At 42.3% G+C, this 9,484-nt stretch overlaps 1 protein-coding gene across 1 annotated transcript in view; it reads left to right on the forward strand.

The window, feature by feature from the left end:
- The first annotated feature begins 1,160 nt into the window (after positions 1-1,160).
- scaf11 (SR-related CTD-associated factor 11) overlaps positions 1,161-9,484 on the forward strand; it is a 30,297-nt gene continuing 21,973 nt past the window's right edge. Inside the window, exon 1 of the mRNA XM_050036796.1 lies at positions 1,161-1,339. The gene's annotated coding sequence lies outside the window, so the exon portion shown is untranslated. The remainder of the gene's footprint in view (positions 1,340-9,484) is intronic.

Here is a 9,484-nt window from a genome sequence, read left to right on the forward strand (position 1 = left end):
AAGGTATTACAGCAATCAAGGTGGGAAAATATAAGAGCATGTATAATTTTCTTTGTGTTATTGAAGTGATCTAATTTTGAAGATGTTCCTCAGTTGATCCAGGGATCGGCAGTTCTCTGGGCCAAAATGCCTTGTTGATGCCAGAGGTCAGAGGAGAGAATGGCCAGACTGGTTCAAGATGATAGAAAGGCAACAGTAACTCAAATAACCACTTGTTACAACCAAGGTATGCAGAAGACCATCCCTGAACCAACAACACGTCGAACCTTGAAGCAGATGGGCTACAGCAGCAGAGGATCACACCAGGTGCCACTCTTGTCAGCTAACAACAGGAAACTGAGGCTACAATTCACACAGGCTCACCTAAACTGGACAATAGAAGATTGGAAATACGTTGCCTGGTCTGACAAGTCTTGATTTCTGCTGTGACATTCAGATGGTAGGGTCAGAATTTGGTGTAAACAACATGAAAGCATGGATCCATCCTGCCTTGTATCAACGGTTCAGGCTGCTGGTGGTGGTGTAATGGTGTGGGGGATATTTTCTTGGCACACTTTGGGCCCCTTAGTACAAACTGAACATTGTTTAAACGCCACAGCCACCTGAGTATTGTTGCTGACAGCGTTCATCCCTTTATGACCACAGTGTACCCATCTTCTGATGGCTACTTCCAGCAGGATAACGCACCAAAGCTCACAAAGGTCAAATTATCTCAAACTGGTTTCTTGAACATGACAATGAGTTCACTGTACTCCAATGGCCTCCACACGCACCAATAGAGCACCTTTGGGATGTGGTGGAACGGGAGATTTGCATCATGAATGTGCAGCCAACAACTGTGTGATGCTATCATGTCAATATGGACTAAATCTCTAAGGGAATGTTTTCAGCACCTTGTTGAATCTGTGCCACAAAGAATTAAGGCAGTTCTGAAGGCAAAAGGGATCCAACCTGGTACTAGCAAGGTGTTCCTAATGAAGTGGTTGGTGTGTGTGCGTGTATACATATATATAGTCTTGTTCACATAACAACGTGGAAGAAGTTGAATACAGTTATTGGCCTCTCCACCACCTGTTGCTGTATTTCTTTGCACAGTAAACACCACTAGAGGGCTAAATCCGCTCTGCTCTGTAATACTCGGCGGCTTCAGTAGGGGGCGCCAGTCGCACCAGCTCTCAGCCAGACCGCGAGACATGTGGCTGAGACTTTCTGAAAGCTACGCTCCGTTTTTTAGCCCAAAACAATTCCCGGATCGTGTGATTCGTCAGCATTTCATAGCAGGAGTTTGGACATTAAAAACAGTTCACTAGGTGCAACCCAGCTGCAACAGCACGTAAAGGTGAGTAACGACACTTGCCGCTAGCTAACTAGAGCTAACTGGAGCGAAATGCTAGCAAGCTAAAAGCGACGTAAGCAGGTGCTGTTGTTCAAAGCAGCTAGATAGCCTTCAGCTACGCTCGCTTGCTGCTAGCCAGCTAGCTAGTTAGCTAACTTGTGACCTTCAGTGCAATCATCGTGGCTAATATTAGAAACTATTTAGCCATGTTTGCTGCCGTGCTAACAACAACCAGCTAGCCCATAGGTAGCTGTGTTTTTAGCTAGGTTTAGCTGTGTGGCTAACCAACAACAATGCTGTTGTCATCGTCGTGTTGGCACTGGTTGAACAAGTTGGTGCTAATTTTGTGTCTCCAGGAGCCAGGCCGTGCTGGCTCATAACAGTAGCGAGCTTTAACAACTATCAGCCCGCCTGCTCGACTCCTCAGTCACACCAATCACGCATGTTAACATAATGATTTAATCTAACGGTAGGCTAACTCTTGGTCGAGGCTTACATCCGGTGGTGTTAAATGGATAAATTAAATGACAGTTTGAGCACAAGGCTAATGACTAATGGCCGGTGTTGACTTGGTTTATTTTAAGTGTTTAGGACTGAAACCTTATTTAGGGGTTTCTCCCCCATATCGAGGCTCTGATCTGAGTCTGTTGAATAGGTTTCACTTTAGACTAATTTCAGAATGGTTTAATGAAAGTTGTGAAAGTGAAAACTGTTTCTGGATAAAATCAGTATCAGCTTGAAATCAAAGGTACAGACTTCCTGCTCACTGTTAGCCAGCTAAAAAAGGTCTATGGTCTGCTGGATCTAGATTTGTTCACAATGACTCTGTAAATAACAGCACATCAGGATTCTGCACGTTAAAACATGAAAAATACAAATTAAATATTACTCATACACAGACACCTGATCACAAATCTGGTCAGTAGCTGTTTGTATTGGTTTTAGGGCACTGTTAGTCTGTTTTTCTGTCAGTGTTGCCCAACAAGGAGGATGAGTCAGACTGTCAAATAGTAATTCAGAAATATATACAGTAATTTAGACTAACAAGCTAAGTGTGAAGACAATTACAGTGATCACATTTTGGAAAAATGTGTGCTATATAGGTCTGTCAACATGAGCCAGAAATTATATTCAAATATTCCTTCTAAAACACATATACAAGCTGAAATAATTTTTAATATCTATTAGATGTTTGATGAACGTGTTGATGATATCAGCATGATTATATGAAGTTGGTGGAGATTGTTTTAGAAAACAAAGCCTACAAAAAGACGCACACCATCTAGGCATCGGCCTAACGTTACATTCAGGTGTATTCATGTATAATAAATTGTGAATTTGATCTCGTATTTGCTACTGATGTGACTCGTCATGCTCTGTGTGATCTCTGCGTCTGTTATAGTTTGTTGTAATTGGTTGGTAGTGAGACTGGCAGCATAGCCTTAGTTGCTGCTAGCTGCACATTCAAATGACCACTAACCAATGGAAGACTGCACAATTGTGGCAATGTCTTGGGCTGTATTGCAGCACTGCTTTCATGCCTATAGGGAAAACACTGGTCTCTCTTCAACCTTATAACGTTATCTTTACTATAAACAATCTCAGTCAGCATCACAAACTTGTTGGTCAAAACACAAACAGCCTAAGCTAGCCAGTCACAGCTGATGTGGTATTTCGGTTAGGGCTGCAGCTAACAATTATTTTCATTGTCGACTAACCTGTCGATTATTTCTTCGATTAGTCGACTAATCATTTTATCGAAAAATGTGTTAAAATGTTGAAAAATGTCGGTCTGTCTCTCCCAAACCCCAAAATTATGTCGTCTAATGTCTAGTTTCGTACTCACGCCAAAGGGTTTTAGTTCACTGTCATGGGAGAGTGCGTGAAGTAGGGATGGGCAAACGATCAAAATTCATTATTCGATCGTCAAAAAAATTAACGATCAATTTTCGATTAATTGATAAGCGAGTATTTCAAAAGAGAGAAAACAAAAGAGTGCAGTACAGACTGTTGCCGCAAGAGAGCGCAGCTGCCCCAGTTTTGAGCTTCAACCCCCCAGGCCAAAGAGGAAGAATGGCGCGCGTGCGCAGTTCGCCCCTGGGTGTTTACAACCGTTGCCAGCCGGAGTTACAGGCTTCAGTTTTCAGCAAAACCTCCGTCTTTCAATGGCGTAGTGTTTTCAGAGGCGTCAAGGGAAGCTGCCGAGGCTTTGGAGAGCAATGAGAGCCTCCGTCTGTTTCTGATTTTTTGCCTGGCATAGGTCTGGCGGGGGTCTCGTAGGCCCGTCGAACCGCTGTGCTCGCCGGACGGAAGGGTCTCGTTGGCACGGCGACTCGCCGGACCTATGCCAGGCATTGTATGGGAAACACTGCGACTATCGATCAAAATTATTTGTGATGGATCAAAAGCCTTAACAATCAATCATCGATAATCGAAAATTGATGTCCATCCCTAGTGTGAAGCTGCCAATACTTGAACATAAAAAGCTGCAATAGGAGTATTTTAGGGTACGTTTATAGTACTTTTCTATGAAAAATGACTCAAACCAATTAGTCGACTACTAAAATAGTCACCGATTATTTTGATAGTCGATTAGTCATCGATTAGTCGACTAATCGTGGCGGCCCTAATTTCGGTCTTCCCACGTTTTTTATGAGACGACAACAGCTATATCTACTGCATAGCTGCAGTGGCTTTGTGCCTCGGCACAGTGGCTACAGACTGGTGACAAATTGTAAGGCAGGTTCCCATGGTCATGGGAAAATCTGGAAAAGTCAAAGACTTTCACCGTCTCATTTTCCAGGCCTGGAAAAGTCATGGAATAAATAAAAATGATTGAAAATGTTGGAAAAGCCATTGGATTTTGTTGCGTATAATGAAATTAATTTTCACAGTAATCTTCCCATGAATAACTCTCCATGTAACATAACAGCGGATGCGGATGTAGTCCATTTCCTGTAGGCTAGCTGTTGTGTAACGTAGCTGTAATATGCATCAATGCTTGACATTTTGTTTACCATCATAGACATTTCTTTATTTTCTTCCCGCTCTCCGTCGCTTCCTCCATGTGTGCAGCTAGCTGGAATTACGCTTGAATGATTTGAATCTTACATATTTGAATAATGCAAAGCAAGTGGGGCAAGAAAAAATTTGTGACAGTTTGATTGTACTTGTTTCCATACCGATGCCCCAATACTACTTTTAAATGTTACTACATTTTCTAAGATGTAAGAATTGACATTGGCAGTTTAGGGCGATCAGTTGTCACTTGGAGCGCCAGTGCGTACTTTTGTTTCATTTTTACTGCTTTGCTCTGAAAGTAGAGCGTGGTTGTTTGAAGGTATGGCGCATTCTTCTTTTCGAACAAATTAACCAACGGGCCAACCATACTGTCGGCTCTCAGACCTCCACTCTGGGAGTTCTGCTGCTCTGTGTCTGCAGGCCAATTCAGACGGTTTCTGAAGTGTGATCTGAACGCTCTAGATGACAGAAGGCTTAAAACGAAACCAAAGTGGCACTTGGAGTGACCATGTATAATTGCGCCCCCTTTATTCTCAGTGTACTCCACAGTTCTGTTCATGTTACATGTTTTGAATGGTCATGGAAATTTTACTATGGGTCATTGAAAAGTCATAGAAATTTTGTCCATGAAAATGTATGGGAATCCTGATAGAAAAATGATCATAAAGTGTCTTGGTAAGATGTTGGGCCATCACGTTCTGGCGGAACAGCCTCAGTGTGCCTTTGCGTTGATTTTACAAGTCTCTGGAACACCACTCTTCTAACAGATATTCCCTCATTTGGTGCTTTGATGATGGTGGTGGAGAGCGCTGTGTAACACGTCAGTCCAAAATCACCTATAGTCGGGTTGAGATCTGCTGACTGCGAAGGCCTATTCAAGCACATAATTCACATAATTTTTATGCTCATCAAACCATTCAGTGACCTCTCATACCCTATATATAGTGGGGCATTTTCATCCTGGAAGAGACCACTCCTTCTAAAGGGACACATGGACCCAGGCTATGCAAGCAAAATGTCCCCCCCACTGCATAACAGAGCCACATGGTCTGGTCTGTTCACCCCAGGATCAAGCATTAAGGCCTGTCCTGTTCTGTCAGTGTACGCCACACATGCAGTTGCCCCCTTGTGAATATGTTGAAGGATGACTCATCTGACCATATCTTTTTTTTCTGCCTATAGTTTTTGCGCCAGTGAACTCTTCATCTTTTTAATAAGGGGTTTATGCACTGCAACATATCGCATCAATGCACGAGCATCACTGTCATCACGTACGCTGTTGACCACAATTACCGACTCTATTTAGATTTGTCTCTCCCTTGGATCTAGAGCAGACAGCACTCACTGCTCCCACTGAAACACCAGCCAGTTGTCTTTGTGACTGAAGCTGCTGTCATCCGTGCCCCAACAATGAACCCTCTTCTGAAGTCACTTAGATCTTTCCCTCTTGCAGTCTTGATGCAAAATCAGAAACAGCTGGGCCTGCTCAGCATTTTTACACATGCCATAGAGCATGACTGGGTGTTGATTCTTAATTGTACCATGCAGTACAGCGGCATTCGTTACGTTTTTCCACTCATTTAATCAGGGTTTTCCCTGCCAGTTGTCACCCGGGTGGTTTTCGTAAGCTCTAACTCAGGACTAAAAATCCAGTGTGTATAGGAAACATACTAACAGTGTGAAGTTGTAATTTCAACATCCATCAAGAGAGAGTGGCTGTGTTGAAATGAGTCATGGGTAGACTCATACACTGAGTTAATAATGGCTTTTCAGCATATACAACAACACAACAGTTTGGTGCCCCATGACAGGATAAAGGTTGTTTATAAAGCCTTTATATCCTGACAAGACAACGTGAAAATTGTCAAAATGACAAATATTAGGTTCCGAATATTTAATCTAACATTATGTGTTAGTCCCAAAACATTAATGTACAGTGTGTCTCACAGTAATTTTCACTAAAACATTTTTACCTGCACCAAAAAAAACAAACTTACTGCACCATTTGGCATATTTGCCCTTTGTTCTCTGCACTTCTGGCATGGCTGTAACCAGATCCGAACCCCCCCGAGTCCTTTATTTTGAAACCGAGTCCGATACCGAGTCTGATCCGATACTTTGCAAAGCATTAAGAAAAAAAAAAAAAAAGAATACATCCAGATTGTCCCATAAGGTTTGTTTTTTATTTAAATAGCATCCAGAAAGCTTATCGGTGGTTCAGCAGCACAAAATATAAGCCAAGTCAATATCTTCTTCTTGTCTTCAACAAACAAAATAGGCCTATATCTTTATACATTGGAAAGAGGAGGCAACAATGAACAACATAGATGAAAAACCTGGCCATTTTTGTTGTTTTGATTCCTCTGATCTTTTATTTCCGATTTTGTAAAAATAATGTGATCGGCGCCGATACATCCCTACTAGGGATGCACCAATCTGATATCTGGATCAAATATTGGCCCCGATATCATCAAAATAGATGGATCAGGTATCGGAAAATGCAACCCATACCTGCTGCGATCCTTTCCCTTTAAATCTATTGCTACGCGAGCTACGCTTGATTCATTTTATCTTAGGAAAGAACTGTGTAGTCATCAGTGCCTGATGCCTCTAGTCTTTTCTGTTCTACATGTAAAGGTATATAGCTTTTTTAGGTCAGTCATGGTATCGGATCAGTATCGGGTATTGGCTGATACTCAAAGCCACAGCATTGGGATCGGTATCGAAACTGAAAAAGCTGGATTGTTGCATCTCTATCACAGATAAGAAACTCACCTGACACTGTGGCATATTGTTGTTCCTTTACCATTTAATTCTGTCATATCCTGTGGCTGAAAATCTCAGATCTCTCTCTTTGGTTGTCTTATAGGAGCTTTGTGATTGGAGATGAAACAGCCAGTCAGATCAGTTCTTCAATCTTGGTTGGTTTTGTGGCAAATTGTAAAACTAGGATGAGTGAGTGTGCGGGCAAAGTTGAATGTGCACAGAGAGGAGAGGTTGAGAGAGACACAATGTGAGCAGTGGTCTAGCAGCACACTGAGCAAGAGTTTGTGAGAGGGCGTATGAGTAAACTGAGTGAGAGGGGTTATTATGGCACATTGATATGGATAATGGCACATGCAATTCCTTTATTGAGCACAGAATAAGGAGTTTGTTTGTGTATGATTTCTTTTAAAAATATTATTTATGTGCTTGCATAGTATTTTTTCTGCGCTCCCCATCTTCCATTGCTTGCTCAGGAATGAGGCATAAATATAACGCCATAGATTTGTAGAAACTCAGTCATGGATGGCCTGGGAGCTAGACAGTCTGTGAGCTTGTGTTTTATTTGCTCTGGCAGACATGCCTGGTCCCCCTCATGTCCAGACAGATTCAGCCGGCCTCACACAGGTCAGGCCAATCACAACACTTTATCTAATATTGGATGTTTTTGTGATGATGACTGATGCCTCTGTGCTTTACTCAAATTATGTGACGTCATTTTTGGTGACACACATCCTTGCAGCAGGGACATGACGTGCATTAACTGAGCTTCGTCAAGAGAAGCGCCATTGAGGCATTTTCGAAAACAACCAAGATGGCTGCAGCTTTATGTTAGGGGTGTAACGGTACAAAAATCACGGTTCGGTACGTACCTCGGTACACAAGTCACGGTTTGGTTTTTTTCGGTACAGTAATGAAAAAAATAGACAACTACAGGGCTCGACAGAGCGAGCGCTTCACTCGCATTTGCGACTAAAAATAGGTGTGTGCGAACTGTAAAAAATATTTAGGGGCACATGTGCGCATAAAAAAAATCAGCCGAAGCAGCCTATATTTTTGTCAATAAAAAAATATATGATAATCTAACTGCAAATGTTGGAGGAACTCCAGCCGCCTTCCCTCTTCCCTGTGTGACACGGTTATGGGCGGTTTTCCAAGCCACTGTCGGCACAATGAATATAAGTCCAGTGTTTCCGCTACATTCATTTAGCAGCGGCGTGTCGCCGCTACTAAATTATTGCTGCCGCTGCTGCTCCTTCAAAACATTTTTGCAAATGCACCACCACTCTGAGACATCTGTGCACTTGCACAGCGCAGCAGCCAGTGTAGTGAGGAGAGCAGCGGTGAGGGGAGTGGGGAGTGGGGGAAGGCTCCTATTTAGGGATGCACCGAATATATTCGGCCGAATATTGCAAAAAAACACACATTCGGTATTCGGTGGAATAAGTGAAAAGCAAGGCCGAATAATAGCGGCGTGTTTTGATAACGCAATCAAACAGCGTGCGGTGACGGACAGAGTAAAATGTCGGCAGTGTGGCGATAAACAGTAACGGCGAATCCCGCCGGTTGTGGGTTGAACGGGGGTCACAGACAGGGACAGGAATACGTATTCCTGTCAAATACGGCGGCGCATTATAACGGCTTACCGGCAAAGAAGTCCGGGTTCAGGTGAATAACTTGTTGTCATGACTGCCCAAAAGTACCTGAACAGCTGAGCCATGGGGGCACACAGTATGTGGCGTATCAGAGGAGAAACTTTAGGGACTGTTGGTTACTTATGAAGGGACTTGTCAGGGGAGGAGGGTGGCTGGTTGATTTTTATTTAATTTATTTATTTTATTTTGATCCTCCCTATGTTAATCACTTATTGATGCTGTTTTTGAAGTATGAATAAGTCAATAAGTAATTTATTCCATTGAAATATCATTGATGTATTATAGAAAAGTGATTTATCTTTTTATAAATGACAAAAGGCACATCTGCCTCATTTTCGCTGTGGTATCCTGATACTACTCAGAAGCATGATACTTTCACTGGTATTGTACCGTGGGTCCCAATTGAGGGACGTCTCTCACGGGCTCCCAAGGAGCACCCCCCCCAATTTACTTTGTGCACTCCTTACTTTTTCAACTTAGGAGCACATGTGCTCCTTGGGAAAAAAGTTAGCGTCAAGCCCTGAACTATTAAATATCTTTTACTTATTGGTAACCTTATTAAAACATACCACCACAGCAGTTAACTCTTTTTACACAATTTTTGAATGAAACAAATATATATAAAATCCTGCTTTTTCACATTGTGTGAATGAAAATAGAAATATAAAAGTGAAAAATAAAATCCTGCTGTTTTTAACACATTTTTTGA

Source organism: Epinephelus moara, chromosome 23 (assembly GCF_006386435.1).
Source record: "Epinephelus moara isolate mb chromosome 23, YSFRI_EMoa_1.0, whole genome shotgun sequence".
NCBI classification, from domain to species: domain Eukaryota; kingdom Metazoa; phylum Chordata; class Actinopteri; order Perciformes; family Serranidae; genus Epinephelus; species Epinephelus moara.